Source organism: Crocodylus porosus, unplaced genomic scaffold (assembly GCF_001723895.1).
Source record: "Crocodylus porosus isolate Cpor-Errol unplaced genomic scaffold, CroPor_comp1, whole genome shotgun sequence".
Taxonomy (NCBI): domain Eukaryota; kingdom Metazoa; phylum Chordata; order Crocodylia; family Crocodylidae; genus Crocodylus; species Crocodylus porosus.
This window is the reverse complement of record NW_017728915.1, coordinates 10,834,679-10,857,823: the sequence shown is the minus strand read 5'-3', so window position 1 is coordinate 10,857,823 and position 23,145 is coordinate 10,834,679.

Sequence of the window (23,145 nt, the reverse complement as noted above, 5' to 3'; positions counted from 1 at the left end):
GCCTCTGGTCACATGCTGCCAGCACTTGGACCAAGGAGGGGGAACTTGGTGGCAGCCTATAAGTGTATCAGGGGTGTTCATCAGGACTTGGAAGAATGTCTGTTCACCAGGGCTCCCCTAGGGAAAATAAGGTCCATCAGTCACAAACTGCTGGAAGACCATTTTAGACTGGACATAAGGAAGAACTTCTTGACTGTCCAAGTCTCCAGAGTCTGGAATAAACTCCCCCCAGAAGTGATGCAAGCACCTACTCTGGACACATTCAAGATGTTGTTGGACAATTATCTTGCTGGGGTCCCTTGACCCCAGCTGACTTCATAATGTCTATGAAATCTATGAACTGGGTGCATTTTCAATGAAGGTTTACAGCAGTAACTTTTGGTGGTTGGAAAAAAAAAAAAAGCAACTGCAGATTCATACCAGTGAAAACATATGTAGAAGGGAAAGTAATTCATACAAGAAGTATGCCAGTAACCAAGCCATTAAAGCTGAATTTTAAGAATAATAAAACTAACCATAGCAGCTATTCCATTTAATGAAAAGCTCGCAATAGGAGTGAATATAAATGCATATGTTGGTAAATACTACAGAAACAAAATAAGGTACACAGAAATATTTATTATTTATATTATTTATGAGGCAAAGGTAAAGACTGTAAAGAAATATCTACTAAGAGTATAGCAGCCCAACATCATGTCACAGTTGGTAAATGAGGGTTATTACCCGAAGATAGAATTTAAAAAAAGGAAAAAGAAGTTTAATGGTAGAATTTAGACTATGATGGTAACAAAGTCAATTTGCAGTCTTCTAATGACAAAGTGCTTGATGAAAATATGCTTTGCCATACAGGGAACAAAGCTTATCCTTACATCTTCTAAGGAAATATGAGGAAAACAAAGGTAGGAAGCCAGTTGGTGGAACACTGAGGTCCAACAAACAACCATAATATAAAAAGGAAAAAAAAGCATTCAAGAGATGGCAAAAAATGAAATATGATTGCAGGCCAAGTACCTTATGCAGAGAAGAAAAGAGCTGTGAAAAGGACAGTAACAAAAGCAAGAAATTGTGTGTATGAGAAACTGACCTGTGAGGGTAAAAAAAAAAAAAAAAGAAAAAAAAAAAGATTTATAAACAGGCTAAAAACTGATATGTGAAAGCCAAGAACCTTGATAATGTTGTCCTCAGTGCTGTTAGTAACAGGAAAGGTGAATTAACATCTTATCCAGAAGATATCTTGCATGCCTGGAAGATGTATTTTGAGAATATATTGCACGAAAAATTTCTAGGGGAATCCATAACAACCATTGACACCACAAATGAAGATGAAATTCTAGCAGTTAGTGCAGATGAATCACAAAAGCACTAAGTAAATTGAAAGCTGGGAAAGCAACAGGGCCAGAGGCCATGCCAGTAGAAGTTTTCAAAGCATTAGGAGATTAAAGGTGACCAGTAGCTCTCTCCATTCAATTCAAAAAATTATATAGGAAATGATTCTAGATAAATGATGGTAAGGTATAATATCACCCATCTTTAAACAGCAAGCAAATTAACATAAATGCTCCAACTACAGGGAGCACTTAGTCTTTGAAAATGTATGCAACAGTTATTGAAGCTAAACTCATAAGAAGTGCAGAGACTAGTCCTGACTAGTTTGGTTTAGAAGAGGAAAGAAAAAATAGGTCCTATGTTCACACTTGAAAGAAGAAAAATACAGAAAGAAAGATGGTAGCCCATCTGTGGCCTTTGTAGATTTAGGGGAAAAAAAAAAAAAAAGCTCTTTTATTTGGCCCTTAGGTCACAAAGTTTCATGTAAACTGAAGAGATTCTTAATGGGTTACTTAATCATAATGTTATTAAGATACAAATAACCATTCAATAACTCTTTGCCTTTTGAGTATGAACAATAACTGCAAGGTATTCAGGGAACACATGATTTATTCTAGTTACAGAATGTCCCATGGAACTGAAGAGCACCCAGCAAAAAAGTGTAATGTTCCTAGCGATACTATAGTCCAGAGGTTTTCAGTGTACCCCTGGCAGCTGTACATGGAGCAGTGTACCCACAGCAGCCAGATGCAGAGTGGGGGGGGGGGAGGAGGAAGTGCCATGCGGTTAAACATGTAGTGGTGGCAGCCGCCACTCGCGAGCTTTCCCCGCCACCCTTGTCCGGCCAGGCAGGCAGGCTTCATCTGCCCACGCATACATACTTCATAGGACCTTCTCAAGTATCTCTGCTATAGTCCAAAAAGCTATTAAAATTCCTCACAACAGCTTAGGAGTTGTTACAATGAGCCAGATCCATCACCCATGTAGCACATCTCTAATGTGGGGCCATGACCAGATGCTTCAGAAGAAGGTGGATAAAAGCTAGCCAAAGGCAGTTATGAAAGGACTTTCACACAAAGAAAATTCATTATATACCTCTACTAATAAAGGTTTGGCTGATGTCCTAAGTATAACATGAGATCTTGGAGTACATGAATCCTAAAACTCTAAAGCTATTATTTGTTTCATCTTAACTACTATAAACTCTGGCCATTATTGTTACCCTAAACTTGTTTATATTTCTTGTTATATTTAAACAACTTTTGGATTAGAAAGGAAATTTCACCAAAAGTTTTCTATTTCTTCAAAATTTTCAGCAGTAAAACCAGAAGCTTGTTGAAGGGAGGGAGGCACTCCAGCATCTAGCAATGAGGAAGTAAATATTTAAGTATTTTTTACTGAAAAGAAAAAAAAGTGTCCAGATCTTGAACAGAAAAGCAACCAAAAACTGATAAAAACTAAAACCAGATTTATAGAATTTTTGTGGAGGAAAAAAACAAAACATTCTAGCTAGCTATATTTCTTAACAGCATAAATGCCCATTGAATCCTAATAAGCACTTGATTTCCATAAGATCTTCTGGCAGTGAGTTTCACTAGTACATTTTAGGGACAATGACTTTTAAAGAAACATTAATGGAAAGATTTCCATTTTTTTTCTTGTCATTGTCTGATCCAATGGTGTTTTCCCTGCACTTCCTTAAACTGTATTTTTTCTTTCTTGTTCAAACCCTTTCACCGTAGCAGTTAAAGAACTTTGAGAGATAAAGTCAATAAAAGGGTAGATCGCTAAGGGGTCTATTTTACGTCTGTGATTTCTTCTTTGCAATACATGCATAATATATGTGATAATAGCAACCCTTTGCTATGAAAGTTGCTTCTTTTTTTGCTCAAAATGCATACTAATTACTGCAGCAAAATTGAATTTGCCTGTACATAAGTGAAGGTTAACCATGCACTTAGTAATGAATGGAGCACTGAGAATCAGTTACACAACCGAGAAAAAAAAAAAAAAAAAATACATATTTAAATTCAGAGAAGGATGTTAAATATTTAGTCTGGGAACTAATTTAGCACATTTATAGATTTCTGCTTTAATATATATATAAAAAAGATCTTCAACTATTCTACATGTTTAATTAGGATGATATTATTGCAAGCCTCCCTGATCTCAGTAGTCAAGGGACACCGATCTTACTGCTATTATTTACTAGGATGTCATACTATATTTGATGGAAGAGAATCATTCTTTACCGGCCTTTTGAAGACTGCTTGCCTCAGAAAATTATTGCATAGAATCAGGAGTCAGCAAAATTTTTGGGCAGAGTGCCACAAACACTGGTCAGGTTGGGTAGGGGTAGGATAAGCACAGCCCTGGAGCTAGAGCAAGCAGCTTAAATTTTCCCAGCCTCAGGCTGTGCTTTGAATGTGCACACGTTTTCAGTAGATTAGGCTAACCCACAACCAATCTAACTTAGTACACCTCCTCATGTGAATTCAGTTATAACAGGCCAGCTATATTTTGCCCAATCTAACCTCCCCAAACGCATGTGCAGATTAGTACTTAGATTGACCTAACCATAGTTAGTCAATCTAAGCATAATGCCTCTATGTACCATTAAGTTACTGACAAAAGACAAGAGTCTTTTCCTCTGGTGATTTTAAGGCAGGTTACATATTGGAGCTTGCTATCTTGGCAGTACCACTCTAAGACTTCTCTCCAACTCTATTTATTTTTAAATCCCCCCTCATAGGTATGAGCTCAACCCAAAAAGCCACCACCCTTTACCATCTGAGTATAAGTATTTCCAATTAATAATAAAGTGTAAGGTTGGCCTGGAGTCAAAGTTTTATGGTTTGGTTTAATTGTACATGGATTTTGCATTATCTAAGCCACTTTCACTACTAAAAAGTAGGAGTTTTGGAGAAGTCCTGGGCACATTTAAATCTAAATTTGCCCACTAAATCATCTTCAGCATTACAGCTCTTATGTAACCAGTCCATGTGGCACTCACCATTTTAAGACTAGTACTCAAACTATAAACCCCTGGGCTCAATTACAGCTAGTATTTTTAGCTATTTTCTTTCTTTACTGTTAATTTTTTCCAGTGATGTCATTATAGATATTTCTATCCACTCTGGATGTTTTACAACATCCTTTGTCCAGTTAAAAAGAAGTCTTGCACTGGAATTGTTTAGGTTCCCTAGATCTAACATTCACAGTATTTCTGTGATGGCCGATTCTGATTCTGAAGCTTAAAATTCAGAGTTGTTCTCAGTTAGCCATTCTGTGGCACTAATTTAGAAGTAGGTCACAGGCTTTATTATTCCTATGTCATGGTAGGTTGACCTCTCTCTACATGATAAACTTACTGTGCAAGCCTCTGGTTAGTTGTGCTGCTTGGATAAAGGTGCCTTCTGAACAGGCACGCTTATACAGCTTCCGGAGAGGCTGCATGGGTGGGATAGTTTGCTTGGGTCCAAGGAGATGGCTAACTTGATAGAAGCACTCCACAAAAGTAGCTTCTAGTTTAGGAGATAGTCCACCTGGAGCACCACGGTGTGTTTCAGGTGCTAATGCCAGGCACAGTAAAATTTGCTGGGTAGACATAGCTTTACTGTGTTCTAAAACTGGAATTCTGCTTTCTCCAAGTGAACTGTGTAGTGGGCACGTGTTCCCTTTGCAACAGTCAGGTCCCAATCACCACTAATTTCACTCAGGCATTGTTGATAGTGGAAGGGGAAAAAAAAAAGGGCTTTAAAATACATAGGCATGTTGGGACTCAGACCATGGAAGCATCTTTCCTGAGAACATCTTAGTTACACATGGGTATAACTGGATCATAATTAGACTGCTAGCCCAGCATAAAAGCATGTAAACCTATGAAGCCCCCACCCCAAAACCTGTCTATGCATCTCAGTGGAGTAGTACCTGTGAAGGGAACAGCAGCAGAACACTGAATGCCATGTGTGATTATTTGTCTGTAAAACACAGGAATTTACTACAGCAATACATAACTAACATTTTTACTTCTGTTTTTGTCTGATAGAAGTGCCATTTTCTGGGCATCAGAGTGAACAGGGAAGAATGCAGGAAGACATATCTTTAAGTTAAAGAAACAGGGCTTCCCCCCCCCCCGCGTATCCCAAGGAGACAGCCAAAATGGTGCACAAAAGTAAATGAGGGAGAAAAACAACAACAACAACAACAACAACAAAAACTCTTGGCATACCATGTTTTACACTTGTGATTTTCCAGAGTCCCTGCTCATCAGTATTTATTATTTACTTTTCAGCTTCATGGTGTTTCTGTTTCATTTGGGATATGGGTTATTGCTTTGCAAATTGTGAATTAATATTGCTTACCTACAAATAGGTTAGGTATGATCTCATGGGTGGTGTTGAAATGCATGTTAATGAACATTTGAACTCTTCTTATATTCAATACAATTTATTTTCACCAAAATGACAAGATAAAGTTAAGTTTCAAGTTTGATGATCAATTTGCAGCTCTTTATGCTTAAAAAGTGACTTATATAGTACAAATGTTACCCCTGTGCAAAGGATTTGCTCTACTTAAACCATCTCAATAATAGAGTTTATGTGGTACATAAAGCAAGTCTTGGAATTTGGTACTAGGGGCAAATGCACCAGTAATTGAGGAAATTTCATATAAAATAAGTGGAAAACAAAAATAATTGAAAGTATAACTGAGTTATTAGAAAATTTGTGACTGTACCAACTTGTAAAGGAACCTGGCAGGCTGGTTTATAAAATGAACAGTTGTTCCCTCTTTAGATATTAGTAAAACATCATGAGAGAATTAGGACAGCTAAAATACTCTCAGATGTTTTTAGTGTTCATTCCCTAGTTGTGTGTTTGGAAAACAGAACATATTAAAATTTCCCATAAACAAAGGTATTTAAAAAATGTCAGTTCTGGGATGTTCTTGGCAGAAATTGCTGGAACTGATCAGAAAAGATTTATGAATATAAATACCTGATGTGGATTATGTTTGGGAATATTTATAATAATAAGCAAAAAGTAAATTAAAATAACAATAAAGTCATGAGACAAAAGCCTGACAAAGCCAGGAACTGGAGTTACAGCTGACTCTCCATCTTTACTTATTCTATTATGCCTCATTATGGTAGCACATGTGGTATGGTACATAACACCATATACTAATCCTAGAACTTTCCTTCCAACTGGGACTGTGTAAACATGGGCGTGATCTTTCCACGCTCTGTCCACATAAATGGCATTCTTTCGAACCAGTATGAGTTCCACGCTATAGTGTTTTAAGATGCAAGAAACAGCAATTTCCCTGATTAACAGAGTTTCTGAAATGCATGGAAGTTGTCCAGAAGGCCATGGGCTATAATAATGAAGGACTGAATAACAGTTTAAATTAGGGACAGAAAGAAAGAAGAAATCTAAGAACATGAGCATGAAAAAGAAAGTCCAAAGTAGCAGGGGATGACTTTATCCAAGGGAAAGGATCCATGAATATACTTGCTGTTCCTACCTTTCCCAAGAGCAGATAGAAGTGTTCTCTTTTTCCTTTCCTCCTTTCTCCCTTGTCTCCGAAAGAGCTTGATTCTGTAGAGAAAATGCAAAGATCAGCACATTTTGACTGAAATCTAATTTATTTTGACTACTCAGCTGTGTTGGTTTTCCATTGTGTTAGTTCATGAGAATCATAGTTTGGATACTTCAAATAGAAAGAAAAAGGGAGAACCCCCCAAACCCTGAGAAAGCTTAAATGTATTTTAATTGAAAAATCTGAAATTAAAAAAAAACAAAAGCAAAACAAACTTCTCATACTATTCAGTTTTTAAATAAGGCCTCTTTTCTTTTCTAAAAGGATTGCAAACAATAAGCATTAGCCATCTCTTTTTACCATTGTTATCACCTCCCAGTGAGAATATAAAACTAGAGCACGAGGTAGGAGTACTTACCTGAGGAGGGGGATATGTGACTCAAAGCCTGTTTTGAAGAATAATCTCTCTCCATCACTGTCTTGGAGTTGCTCATTTACATATAATTTTCACTTACAACTTTCAGACTGTACTAGTCATCACAGGTATTTACTGAATGGCCCTTTCCCTCAGAATTATAGTAAAAATTCACTCATGAAGGAACAATCTCCTGATACCAGTTTTGCCACTTCTTAAACTTAAGGCTCTTGCACCATTCACCTTCTCAAAGAAAAGTCTGGAAAAACAGGTATGTACAACAGTCACAATCCCCTCCCTAATAATAATCAGGCATTACACTGCAGTTATTTAATCCAGGGATATCTTAATGCCAACATATCAGATAATCTCAACTAAAAAATATCTGGAGAAGATTAAGGCTAGGTACAGACAGTTAAAAAGCCCAAAGTTGAATTGATTCAGTCTTTGCAGGTTAGTCTAAACTGCACAGATTAATCTGAAACAGAAGTGAACAGATACTTACCTTTGTTTCAGGCAATGCAGCCCCAGGCCTGCAGTGGTTCAGGCCAGAAAACAGCAGGTTCTAGAGCAGACTGTCTGACTGTGTGTTTACTTCCTCTTCCTGCTGCCCCTGAGGTCTCTGGGATTTGTAGTCAGACTTAACAGCAGCAGGACTTGCTCATCACTTCCTCATCCTGCTTCCAGGTGCCTCTAGGATTTGTAGTCCACAGTTGCAGCCAGCAGTAAGTTTGAATGGGAGCGTTTAACCTCCGTCTTTGACCCCATCCCCCAGCAGGTGTTTACTGGGATGGGGGAAAGAGTCCCTCCCTGCAGACAGGACTGCATTCCCAGCTGGGCTTACCCCCCATCAGCCAGCCCTCACTGCTCCAACTAGGGAGCAGAGGGGCAGGGCCAGCCCTGCTCTCTGGAGCAGACAGCATAGCCCAGCCCAGGACTGCAAAGCATCCTGGGGGACTGTGATCTAACTTGAATCAGAAGTTTCATAAGTCAGTTTGACCCAAATCAGTTAAGTCTGAAACAGCGTTCATCCAAATTGATCTTAAACCAGGTTCAGCCATTTTGAAACTGGTTCATATGAATTGAGCTTATGTTCTGTTACAGGTTTAAACCAGTTTCTGATCACTTAAACTGATGTATGTGTAACTTCTGTCCCTAGCATAAGACAGGTAGCTAGCAGGGCTGTGCAAAACAGCAGTGTTCCACTTCGACATCTGTTTCAATGATACAACAGAACAGTGTTTTATTGTGAGTTTTGTTTCATTTCAAAAGCACTATTCCATTCTGTTTCATCGAAATGGTTTCACTGTTTCAACGCTGTTTTGATGTTTTGCCCATAGGCTATCGTGGGGAAACATGAAACAGCCTACAATTTTGTCATTTCTTGCCTGCTGAGACAGTAGCCCCTTCTGAGGGCATGAAGTCTGCCAAGTTTCAAAGAGATAGGTGCAGGGGTTTCTATGAAACTGCACCTCAAGCTGCTGACAAGCAGGAGCCGGGGAGCAGAAGCAGCATCCTGTGATCCACCCGGCAGATTGGGGGTCCACACCCCAACAAGGAGTCCATCAGAGCCCCTGCAGCCCTCCCACGGGTGCAGGTGGGCCCTGCTCTGCCTGCCAGATCACAGGACACTGTTCCTGCCACCTGAGACCCAATGCTGGGAAATCTAGCTGGGGGAAGCATCTCTTCCAGCCCAGCTGAGTTCTCCAGTGCTGCAATCAGCTGGGAACTGACCCTGACAGTAGGAGGCACTTACCCCTGCCAGGCTCAGTTCCCAGCAGCTTGCAGCCCTGTGAAACTCAGCCTGGTGGTGGAAGGCAGAGTGCAATGCCAGTTCTGCCCAGCTTCCGCCACTGGGCTGAGCTACATAGGGCTGATCGGAGCACAGCCCGGCAGCGGAAGGTGGGCAGAACTGGTGCTGAGCTCCCATCAGCTCTGCCAGTCCCACAGAGCACAGCCTGGTGGTGGAAGATGGAGAGAGCCAGGGCTGTGCTCCCAGCTCCGCCTCCCAGCAGGCTGGCTGCTTTGAAATTTGAAATGTTTCAAAACTTTCAAAACATTTTGACTGTCCTCATTTAATTTCAAGGATGTTTTGAAGCTCTTCATTTTGTTTCGATTTTGCTATTTTGGGCTCAAAATGAGTTGAAATAATGTCAAAATGAAACAGCCATGGAAGCTTCACACAGCCCTAGTAGCTAGATGGATTAGTCTGAAGTCAGGCAGAAGGCAGGACATGGTAGCATGTTAGAAAGGTTCTGCCCTGGCCTGCCTTCTCCTTAGTCAGAATTTGTAGCCTCTAAGGAGCTTAGAACTCTAGAGAGTTTCCTGCAGACAGCTCACTGTCATTCTAACATGGTAGCACTAGAATTTATTTATTTCCCTTAGTGCTGGCCACTGGCAAGCTGAAAGAGCAGGGTTTAGGGTAGCAATTGATATTTTTCTTTATTTAGCTTTCACTGGGATCCAGGAAGTGTCATTACTACTAAAAGATCTAATTTTCATATGTTTTATTTATTTATTCTTTGGACAGGTAGGAAGAAACAGAATAATTCTATCCATTATTGACTAGGAGCCTTAAGAAGAATTCCCTGTTCACATCCATAGTCTTAGCAAAGCAAATACTCTGCTTGGTTTAACTATTAAGTCAATCTGTTTTCAGATAGGTTGGCCAAATAAATTTTCTATGCAAGATTATTTTTCAGTATTTTCCCCTCCCCACCACCTTCCTTCCCCAAAAGCTATGCCATAACTCTACCAAAGATAGAACAAGCCAAATGTGCTGAACACATGGGTACTAAAGGAAATTATTTCCCTAGCTACAACCACATGAAAACTCTCAGAATTTCCTTCCGCGGCTCATGGCTTTTTAGTGGTTTGGATGACATTGATAGGAAAAGCATATATTAAGCCTCTGATCTGAATTGTCTATGGCATATAAACACATGCTACAAAGTCTGTAACATTTACTAAGCAGGTGAAATACCCTGTATTGACAATCCATTTTTCACACAATTTAGTGACCACAAATGCAACTGGCTTTTTCAAAAAATATATTCAGTGCCCCGAATACTGCTGCCACCAAGATCCTGAGAAATTACTTGGTCTTGATTTATATTTCTGTCTTGGGTATTTATGTGCCATAGTAGTTGAGCACTGGATGAACTTTAATGTATTTGTCCTCACAGTCCCTGTATGAGATAAGGAATTAAGTATTACAGATAGAGAATGAAACAACTACTACATTATGCACAAAAATAGTTGTTGTGGGGTAGAAACTGAGCTCAGGTCTCCTTGAGTCCCATACTAGCATCTTAGGGCTTGTCTACACTGCTGGAGTAGCCTGCCTAAATTAGTTAATTCCCAAGCATGTAAATCCATAACTCTCACAGACATGCCCCAAATGCTCACTTATGTACTTCCATATTTGAAGCATGCATGCAGGTGTGAGAATATAGGAACACCTTCAGAACCAGCTCATCTGGGATGCTTCACTTGCAATGTGGACAACCCTTTAATCACTGCAGCCAGGTACAGACGTTACACTTCTACTGCTGTAAGTGATCAGAAGCCAGTCTATAACCATAACAGAACAGAAGTTCAGCACACAAAACCAGTTTATGCCTGTAACAGAATAGAAGTTTGGCACACATAAGCTGGTTTAAAAATGGCAGAACCTGGTCCAAGATTTGCCCCCATTACCAAAAGGTGATTGTGTGTTCTGTTCATTATCAATCTAAACAATATCACTTACAAAAAACTGTACAACTTAGATGGACTCTGACTTGGGCGTTTTGAATGTCAGTACCTTGCTTGGATGATCCTTTTACTCCTGAGTCTTATTCACATATTTTATTATTTTCAGAAATGATTTAGGACCATGAGTCCCAGTGACTTTTAATGTTCATGTACATAAAAAGAAGGATAAATCACTTCATGTATGACAATTGTTGCAGATCTTCTTAGTAGTGAATGCTGGCATGATCCTTGCAAGAATCACACTCAACCCCTTTACTTGTCACATAAGTGAGAGATGTTTGCCTGACAAAGAATGTGTTTTAGACAGGGGACAGGAACAAGAGATACAATCTTAGTTGCATGGCAGAGTGCAGAGAGCATAATACTAACCTCCATCGTGTCTTCATTGATCTTACACATTTGGTGTCATCAGCAGAGAAATTTTATGGAAATACTATCTAAGGCACTTCCATCTAAGACTGACTCCCTAACAAATTCATTTCAATAGTTAGATAATTTTGTAATGGGGTGATGGCACAGATATAGCTGGGGATATCTCTGACCAATATCCAACAAAAAATGGTGTAAGACAAGGCTGTGCCCTCGCACCCTCATTATTTAGTCTTTCTTAATGTTGCACTGTTTGTTCCTTTGTGTGACTTCGTGATAGTTGCTCGGATAAGGTTCAGGACTAATAGAAATCTGTTTAATATAAAAAACAAGGGTGCTTGAGAAATTTGACCACAAGCTTCAGCTCACTGATGACTGCGTCTTGATTGTTCATTCTCAGAAAGACATGCAAACCATTACAGATCTCTGCAGGTGTATGCTCATGATTTGTAACTATTAATTAATAAATTGTTCCAAGGGTTAATTACTCTCACTGTTAAAAACTTTAACTTATTTCTAGTTTGAATGCATCTTTATTCACCTTTCGGCTCCTGCATGTTGTTATCCCTTTGTCTCCTAGAATAGAAAACGCCTTTTACCAACATGTTAGTTCCCTTATTTGAACACCAAAGTCAGTGGTAATTTGGTTCCAAAGGCACTTCTGTAAATCCCTGGACACCTATCTGCATCATTAGGTGGCTAAGGGCACGGACAAAGAATCAAATTGCTGGGAGTTAAAAGGGACCAGGGAATTACTGCAATATGGTAACTGTCTATCTGCTTTCTCTTCCCCCACCATAGTAAAAGCTAAACTGAGGCAACTTAACTTTGTTTCATTCAGAGTTAAACCCTTACCAGTTTAGCTTTCACTTACCATGGCATAAGAATGGGTAGAGGAAAAGTTTCCATAGCTTCTCTCTGGTAAGTCACCACCTCCTGTTAACTTGCTATAGTTTAATCATTGTCCATATCCTTAAGACCTTTGTAAATCTGGCCTGGGTTATAGGAAGGATGCAAGATACAAGAAAACACATATCTACCCCACAGAGGTAGATAAACCTTAAAATATTATGACTTTGACATCTTTAATTTTAAGCAGAGTTTACTGGGAAACTTATGCCCACACACCCAAAATTCTTCATTAGTAAACACAAACATACATGGCTCTTACTATCAAGCTGTTTCGTTTTGTTTTTTCTGTTTTAAACAAAAAACATTGAGTAAACTGAGAGAAACCGCTGGCAGAAAATCAGGTGCTGTTCTGCAGCATGATTTATATTTTCCACTGAGATTTAATGCTGTTTCTTTGACCCTTTCCCTTACATAACTTAATTAAATGCTTTTAATAATTATGGTAATTTGGTCATGAATAAGAACAAAAGAATTTCAGAAAGGGAATTTCCCTGCTTGTATCTATATTTACTGTACATCGCATGGATTTTTTTCCCCGTGTAATAGAGAAGCAGAAAATCATCTGTCAAGGGATGATGGATGATCAAGCCTGCTAGTTAGGCCTCAGGGCCTGGCCCTGCTGCTATACTTGACTTAGCCTTCAGTAGGCACTAAGTGCTCTGTCAGATTCATGCCAAGGGAAAAGCATATGCCTGTAACTCCCAAATGTGTGGGAACCAGAGTAAACAGAGACATTTTTAATGTTACCGCACATTTTAAATCTGCTGTGTCATTTTCCTGTAAGCATTGTCCATATTTTTGTAATACCCACAGTCATTATGGGTTTGTGGCTCTTTCCATCACTGGTGTTCTTTGCTGTATGTTAACCAAGAAAACAAATGAAAAATAAAAGGAATGCACAGAATACATGACCATTTGGCTGACTATTGCATACTGTTAGCAGGATACAAAGTAAAGATGAGTTCTTGGGGTATTTTTTTCTTTTCCTCTTGCTCCCAAAGACACTTCTATTGGTTTATTGCAACAAGGCTTTTCTCACTTCTCACATCTTTATTAATTCAGCATTTCTCAGAGTCCCCTTGGGCACAGTATCACCACACATGGAACTGTTACAACAGTGCCATAGTTAAAAGCCACATTCTACTTTCCTTTCCACCCAGAAAATTCCATCAATCAATACTGCTGTCTGGGCAGGACGGATGGCAGCATTACATTAAAAATCTTAAGTTTTTCCATTATGAACCCCATTTTCCATGTATCCAGCCATAATGGATATGGTAAATGATAATATTTCACATGAGAAACATTGTTTTTGTAATTTTTTGTTTTGGTATTTGCAAGTAGAAAAAGACTACTTTATAAAATCAGATTCTGACACTGACTTCCAAACACAAGATAATGATCCAAATGCATCACTGATGGCACTTCCATTCAGTAGATATAGGGCAGAGATTACTTTTTTTATTCATCTTTTTTCATAAGTAGCTTAATATATAAAAAGGAGTTATGAAGTGATTCCCATATTTTTCCCCTCTTATGGGTAACATCTTTCCATGGAGACCTGCATGGAATCATTATAAAATGCATCAGTTTCTGGTCTCCCTTTAATTCAAAAGTGCCTTTCTCTACCACCTCATTTTTTGTCTGATTTCTCTTACAAATGAAGACACATAGACATTTATTCCATCAACCCTTTCTCATATACCAGTACCCTTTGTGTGTGCAGACAGTAGGTTCAGTCAGCTATATTCACCTCAGAGCACGGTACAAAAGACTGTAAAGCATCTAAAACACAAGTAATAGGAAGCAGTTGGAGCCTTTTGAGAAACTTGGGAAAGATTTCCAGGCCAGCTGGAATCAGCCTCACAGTTCCTACAAACTTTGAGCTTCCTTGACTTTGACCTGAATGTTTATCAGAGCTGCAGTTCCAGCTCCTGAAAACCATCATCATTTTCTTATCAGGAGAAAATTGCCACTTAGATCGCCAAGCTTCAAAAGAACCATTCCCCTGGCTCAACTCATTTTAGCATCTCAGCTGAAGATCCAGCCCTCTCTGGAACTGCTGATTCTTTCTTTATAATAAGCATTTATATAAGAATGTATCCAAATGTCCATTTAAATTGTTTTACAGGTTCACAAGATTTTGGGCTTAGCTGACAGCTATGAGTCTAACTTGTCTTTCATATCAATTCATCCATACCAGCACCACTCCAGGCTTTCCTACAATAAAGGCTTGTCACACTGCCTGCTGCAGAACACTTCGAATTCTCTTATGTGCTCAGTGGAAAACCCCTAGGGCAAACTGTTCCAGATGATCCCTTCCCTTACCCTGAATCCAGTGCCCTGAGACCTAAGACAGCGTTATGACCAGAGACCTGTGTAACTACAGTAATATTAATAAGCAGTTTAGCATAAGCTCCTTGTTGCAAACTTTACTAGATCTCATATGCTAGCCAAGAAGTATCCACAGTCATTGTGTCAGCAATTCTCTGATACTATTTTAAATGCTATCAAGCTGAATAAAACTTGAACTTGCTATTACAACAAAGTACACAGTGTGCTCTGTGTTCTTTTGAAATTGATGGACTAAGCCATTTTTTCCAGGTTTGTAGGCATAGCATGTATTACATTATAATAAGAAAATAGCTATTTAAAACCATGAAATGAAAAACTGGAACCTCCATTTAGAAGTCAACAAGTTTTTTTTTTAATTTTTGTGCTTTATTTTGGAGGTACTGGGAGACAGCAGATGGGACACTGGACATGAACAACTGCAGGTGCGTCGTTCCCCTGTCTGGCTTGCTGTGTAAACCTCTCTCTGTTCCATGCTGACCTTGTTTACCGCAGGTGAGGGAAACCACCTACACTGCTTCTGCCACAGCTGCCTTCACCAGGTATGACAAGTAGTTTGCACTCTAGAAGAAGCTTCTATTCTACACAGAGCAGAAAGAAGGCATGGGTTTATAGCTAAGATACTGAGCTAGGGAACCAACAGAGCTAGGTTTTATTCCCAGCTGTACTATGAATTTTCTTTGTGACCTCCATTAAGTCAGTTTTGTATTCTGTGCCTTAGTTTCACTAATATCCTTGTAAAATGTTGGTATTGACATGTCTTTATTTTACAGAGGATCTGATATCCATTAATGCTTGTGAGTTACTCAGAAGCAACAGGGTTTATCACCATTAAAAGCTCATAAAGAAATACCCAAGCTGAGTAGAATCTAATGTGCAGGAAGACTTGGTCAAATCTGACTTAATTTATAATGACTTTTTATCATGGCAATATTTATTCTTAAATATATTTTTAATCAAAGTATGCTTTTGAAATAATAATTAGTATTGAGATTTTTGTTTCAAGTGCCATCTGAGCCTTTCATGCCATAATCTAATTCTAATAATTTGAACTGGACACCAGAAGGTGCAAAAGTCTAGGCAAATAACCACTCTACAAAGATGTTTTTTAGTAACATTTTCAGAGCAGTTTACCACTCAGCCTGGATCTGCACACATCTTCCACAGATGTCAGTGGTATCTATACACATGGATAAAGGACACAGCATGAGGTTTTTTTGGGAAATGGCTTTGTTCTGTTAACAATTAAAAGGATTTTTCAAAAATTTTCATCTGAGCCCTGATTCTGTTAAGCATGTAGGCATGTACTTAACATTATACATGTGCTTACATTCCATAGGTTTCAATACAACTTCCACTTATTCTGCCAATGCTGTACATATTTAGTGCACTAAAGCATGATTTCAAGTCTTTTGAAGTCAGAATAATGCTTTTCATTGTCTTCAATGGTAGCTGGATCAGGGTTAATCTAGAAAACAGTAATCCCATATGCCATTAACCTGGCACTTGATTTGAGCATTATAGTCAATGGAATTTAATGATTTATGAAATATGTTATTTTTTTAGGGGGAAAAGCTGACAACATTGTACAATTATATAAAACACAACCAGGAAAACTTTGAATATGGTCATATACATAAATCCAAGTACGTGATGATATATCAATTCCCAGGACTCCTAAAAGTGCAATTGTGGTTAGGATATTGTCATGTTAGGATAAATGACATGTTAGCCTCGGTGTAATTTACATCACTTTTAAACCCTGATCTGAACAGACAGACAAATAGTTATCCCAGGGTAGCTATCTAAGAAGATACTGTTACAGTGCCTTGTCACTGGGGGTGCAGACATAAGTGCAGCTCTCTGCTGTAACTGAGAGCACTTAGCAGGAAGCGTTCTGAGTTGCTACAATCCCCTGGACCAAACAGAAGTTCACCATTGATTCTAGGGGAGCAGGCAAACTAGCTTCTGGCTGCACGTCTGCAACTCATTTCCCCTGGCAATGGCCCCTCCTCTTTCCCAGCCTCTCCCTTTTTCAGAAAGGGAGGGGGAAAGGGAAGAGAGGGAGTTCATTCTAAGGGTTCCACAGCCAGTGCTGGAGGGTGAGGTGCATGAATTGAAGCCCCTCTCACCTCAAGGGGGCTCCAATACACCCACTCCAACCTCCAGCGCGGGCTGAAAACCCCCCAGATCAAAATCCCTCCACTCCTTTTCTCCCCTCCCATTCTTCAAACAGCTTGAAGCTGTGAGGCAGCACAGACAGAAGTTACAGAAGACACTGTGTTTTCAAATGTCTTGATCGGACCCCTCATGCAATGAGGATTCAGATTTTCATCTGACTGGCCATTTTTTGGAGCTCTCTGCTGCTGCACACTCCTGTTTCGTCATGGCTATAGACCACTTTCTGTGACTAGATCTGGTAAAAATTGTCACTTCTGTCTGCACACTAGGTGTTAGGGTAGCAAGTGACTACCTGTACATAGCGCTGGACACACAACACTTATACCACTGCATTTTTGCTGCTGTTTTTTTCTGGGGCAATTCTACACCATATTCAAGTTACACCATTGTAGACTCCCCACCTCTGGCACTTACAGATGCCTTGGCAACCTTGCTTGGAGACAACCTTGCTGGGGTGCCACAATCAGTTGATTATTGGTATGGGGACAAGGCAGCCTGAGGGTTTCCAACCAAGCTGGGGCTCCCCAGCTGACAATCATCTGATAATCATGGGGAGTTTCAGAATCCTGCACGGGATAGCTACACATGTCATGAATTCAATTTAAGTTGTGATACAAACCAACCAAAATGATGTTCCATGTTATATAAAAAAAAATCTGTGCAAGCTTGTTTCAGTGTTACTAGTTATGGCATAATTAACACATTAACAGTGCCATAAATGTAATGTTTTTACTACATGTTTAGTACTTTCCACTCCTATAATCTCTGCAAAGCCAGCATAGCTCTGGGAGAGTAATTTGAATTCAACTCTGGCTCAATATTTTTTAAATGGAACTTTTTTTTAATTGATTGAGAAATTTGAATTACTTGCAAAGAATCCAGCTTGACTTTCATATCTTGCATTGACTTTAAAAGAAAACAACATTTGGCAGATAACACAACCAGAGGTTTAGAACAAACATGAGATAAAAGTAATGGAAATAAATAGGGATCCCACAGAGCCATTTTTACAATTACTCTATCTGTGTCAAAGTTTTATACCTTACATGTAACACTGTAGTAGCTGGGAGCTCTATAATATGAAATGATGTTTAGTTTTGGTGTATGATTATGACACAACTGTAGAGCCCAAGTTACTTGCTTAACAAGCTTACATATTATACTCTGCATACAAGTACATCAGTGTAATAGGCACACATATGTATACCATATGGCTATCTCTCCTTTTATTTTCAGATCACAGTCTGTTGCCATATGAATAGACTTCCGAAATTGCACAGTTCTCATATTGACAGTCTCTGCTCAAGGGAACTAGAGTTGATTGACTATAGACACATAAATCTCCTCCAGTCAGAGGAAGGATTTTCTTTTGATGCAGAAATGATAGCTCTGCCCTATACAAAGAATCCATCTTGAGCAAAACTGCTTTCAACATAACTTGAAGATGCAACTAAGTTAAAAAAGAGGATTTATATTACTTAGATACTTATAGTTTTAATAAACAATGTCTCTATGGTTTTTCTCTCTAAAATTTGAATATAGAAGCATTAGTGTGGGATAAATATGATCCAAAGATATTTCAGGGTTTAAAATCACAACCTCTATATATGCTGTGTCATTTACAAAGCTTAGGAATTAATATTAAAAACTCCAACTGAGAAAATTAATGTCTATTTTTAAACCATTTTTTATACCTGGTATATTTAATTTAAGGAGCATAAGACTGCACATGAGATGAATATTCTTGGATCTTAGTCATAAAATTAAATCACTGTTACAGATTTACTGAATGGTTAAATAGTATTCATAAATTAAAGTCATGACACTGTAATAATTTAGATTGTCCTGAAACAATACTAAAAGTGACTAAAAATAAAACACTCCATCTGGCCATTTCAATTAAAATAAAGCCTGTTATATTCTAATAAAAAGTATTTAGAATTAATATGGTAAAATATATGATACAGAATCCTTTGCTCTGATTGACTGGGACTGATTCAGCTCTGCCGTGGGCTCTGGCCACCCCAGGGAAACTGCACTGGATTACACAGCACTACTGAGACATCTTCTTTAAATAGGTATTTTTAAAAAGTCATGATCCCCTTTTCCACTAGATGTTCTCTGTAAACATTTGGGAAATGAATCACTCAACAGTCACAGAATAGAAGAGAAGGAAGAAAAAAACCCTTAGGACATGGGAAAAATGGTCATGTTTTCTGAAAGAAACACAAGGCACTCTATAATATGAGAGCTAAATGAAATTTAAGATCTTTGGGTATCCTAATTTTGTGAAGATGAAATTTACCTTTTTGAAGGGAATAAGCACAAAACCTTTCAACATGTAAGTCAAGATTAAGATCTTAATTGGAACATAAATGGAGGTTGGACTTTGTGCTGGCTCTCTGCGTTCAAATGAGTAGCATCCTAAGGGTAAGTTTTCACTGCAGAGTTAACTGAAATGACCTATTCTTGATTTACCTGTCCTGAGTTAGCTCAGCTCAAATGAGAGTGGCTATACTGAAGAACAACCCTTGAATTGCTGTGTCCATACTGACGCTATCCTCATTCAAGTGTGGGGTTTTTTAACATCTGGAGGCATCATATTCAGTGGCTCTAAGCAATGCAGTAATCTGACTGGTCTATGAATTCTATTCTAGTGAGTTGTAGGATAACTTGTCTGTCCTTCCTAGGTACACAGAAGAACTATGAGAAGGCAGTGGGGAATTAATGGTGATCCAAGTTGTATTAGCCCGATCCTGGACTAAAAGGAGCCAATGAAGTGTGCTTACTTCATAAAAAGAACCAGAATAATTAAGTTATCTGTATGCCTGCGTGAACAGAATTTATCTAAGGGCACTACTTTAGTTGTTAATTGAGTAATTTTACAATAAAAAAACAAGTCCTGAATAGAAACCATTATAATACATCTTCTGGAGAGACAGTTGCATTGAATATTGCTCATGAGTTGCTAAATTCTAAACCTCAAATACTTTGGAAATTCAGTTTACAGAAGCACTTACAAATTTAGGGGTCAAAGACCTATTGTTCCACTAAATGGTGTATTTCCATGGGGGAAAAAAACCCTGTTTTTCTGAATTCTTATTGAAATAAACAAATCTAGAATTCCAACTCTACGAAAACTTCCATTATATAAATATCAAGTGGAATTTAGCCTGAGCAATTACTTCAGATTTTCACCCAAAAGGAAGCTGAATCAACTTGGTGTCTTCCGGGATATTTATTCAAACATCTTAAATCCCTGCATCTTAAAAATGTGACTGGAAAGCTCAGACAAATTAGATGTGTTCTCAGTTTTTCTCATTTTGTAATACTGTCTGCTTCCAAGAGTAATGCAAAAAAAAGTGTTTATTACTATTTCTTAGCACTTTTAACTCTTCAAGCATTGTAGATAAAAGTATTTGGGAAAATAATTAAACTGGGTGATGGATTTCAGGGCATGCTCTGTCATTTTGCGTTTGTAAATTAAAAATCTAATAAATTGCACAAGCAACAGTTTTAGATAAACAAACTGGTTTTTGCACATACAAATTATGTATATAGTGGTGAATGCAGAAACATGCTAATACATTTTTGTTAGCCAGAAAAACAAGTTTGACTATAGATACATATGTAATCCTAGAGATCCAGCCTCCCACAAAATGTACAAAAAAAGTAAGAAGCAAGCATGTGACGAGCATTAAACTGAGTGAAATTTTCCCAATAGTAGGAAGCTGGCAAATTTATATTTTTGACACCTGTTCTGGAGTAATTATAAGCCAATTTTTTAATTTCCTCAGCTATTAAAAAAAAAAAAGAAAAGATTAAAAGTATCTGGATGCATTCTGCATTTTGGCAGTCAGAGGTGGAGTAAGAAGTGGAGCTCAGATTCAATGATCCACAGAAATCCAAACATGTTTTTAAAAATTGTTTCTGCACTGGACATCCCATGCTGTTTTTATGTGGAAAGGAAAGTCTGGATTTAATGGAATATTTTGCAAGGAAAATATTTTTTGCAGTCTTATAGGGACAAAAGTTAATGACATGCTGAAGTAAAAGTTTTATAGAAATCTTAATTCCCCCCCCCCCAAAAAATGTGTCTTTAGAATTATGTTTTTTAAAAAACAGAAAAAGCAAAATTTTTATTGAATATTCTCAAAAAAATAGCCTTGACTCATCTTCAAAGAAATGAACACTAGACAAACAACCACAAAACCCCCCAAAAAGGTTTTCTAGTCAGTCTAAGTGAAATCAGTCATTTCTGAGAAAAATCCCAGTTTCCCAATATCAACCATTCTTAATTGGGATAAAAACAGCATAGCTTAATCACAATGATCCAATAATCTTTTGCTTCATGCAATGTTCTGCCTTTACGGCTACATCTTGTTCCAATTTTGGTTTTATCCATTCCAGTTTCCAAACAACCATAACTTTCATATAGGTTCTCCATACACCAGATCCCATATGTTTGTGACCTTGAATAAACAAGCAATCTTTGATGTTCTTGCGCACTTCAAAACACTTTGTCGTTTCCAGTGATATATGAGCCACGCTGTAGTGACATGCAGTCATTATTGGTTTGTGGAGTGCCTTCTGCTTCTTCCCTTGATGTAAGTTTACCAGAGAACAAATTTACTGTAATCTTTCTGTTAACTGGTGCTTCCCTACTGCAGCACAGGCTTAGGAGAGGGTCAGGAAAACAACATTAGGAGGAGGCTGAAAAGAGAATTGCTGCACATACAGCATTGTGTTGTACTGTAAGACACAAAGATGTGATTCTAAAAGTGAAAGAACACCTCCCCCCAACAGACTAATTAAGGATCAGAAAAAGAATTTCCAGAAAACAAATATTATAAAAAATGTGTTAAGTTACAGGCAGATTTATGCACCCAGCACAACAGATTTGTTGTGGTACTGTGTATTCATCCTATTACATTTCAAGGCTGCTGTTCAAGGCTGTTGGTTTTTGGCACTGTCAAAATGAAACAGAGATTATGTAGTACCATATGTCAGGCAGCTGAAGTAAAGAGTTACTGTTCTAAATTGCTTGCTTTTCCCGTCTGGAGGAGAGAGAGAGAGAGAGAGAGAGTGTATGAGGGGAAGAAGTGGGAGGTAGTGGGGGACAAAAAAAGAAAGGGCTGGTTGGATGGAGTAAGGTGGCGAAGGCAGGTGTCCCTTTTGCCCCTGACGTGTCAGCAATTCTGGCAGTATTTCTGTGGACAAATGCCAGGTTATTTCTGCTCCTCCCAAATAATACAAAAAAATTAATGTTTCCCTCCAAGGGAGTAAAAATAAAATCCTTCGGCAATTATTTTTTAATGTAAATGCATGTTTATTTCATGCCCTCAAGCTTTTCAGTCCTGCTTGTTTGTGACAAACATTCCACAATAGCCTCTTTAAAGACTGGCATATGTGCCAGTACTAAAATACATGCAGCAGTAGACATTAGGCAATTCAAATGAAAGATGACAATAACATGTTGCTAATGGTTTTAAATTATTACATTGTAGAATATTTACTTTTACATCCTGGACTGGCTATCCTCATTGCTTGATGCAAACCTGTACTCCATCAGTTGACTAACCTTCCTGTAATACCCAGTTCCCCTCTTACAATGTTTCTTCTGCGTTATGTTCTTTAACATAAACAATGACCACATCCATGGATGTTTAGTCCCCTGAGGAACTAGTGGTTGTGCATCTAGTGCTGCTGCTGGTTGTCCCTGGGGAACTCCCATGCCACACGTGCTCTGGCATATGGCAAGTTATCCCAGGTTGGGTAGGGGAGGCTGGGGCCAGCACTGGGCTGGCCCCAGCAGCCTTACCTAGGGTCCTGGCGGCCTTCTGGGGCTACAGCAGTGGCAATCCTGCCACATGGAGCCTGGCCAGCCGTGGAATGTGGCTTTGGCTGGCAAGGCTCCAGCTTTGGGTGGAGCATGCTGCCACCATGTGTGCCATTCTGCTTCTTTTCCCTGCAGGTTTTTTTTGACTAATGGATATCTAGGGGTCAAAAATACCCTTTGTACTGCTCCCCTGCAGTACAGAGAATAACTGTACTGTGGTATGTGGTGCCACAGACATGTCTCTGGCGCCACATACCATGAAGCTACAATTGTCTGGACATGGCCAAGGGGTCCAAAATGCTTAATGCCAACTAGCTCAGGTTTCTGCTTTTTTGTATGTTGGCTTTCCATAGGCCAGATCATCAGCATGTGTATTCTGTCATATCTTCAATGATTTACTTTGGTGATTGGGTTGGGTTAAACCAGCTGAGAATCACATCATAGTCCTTGTCCG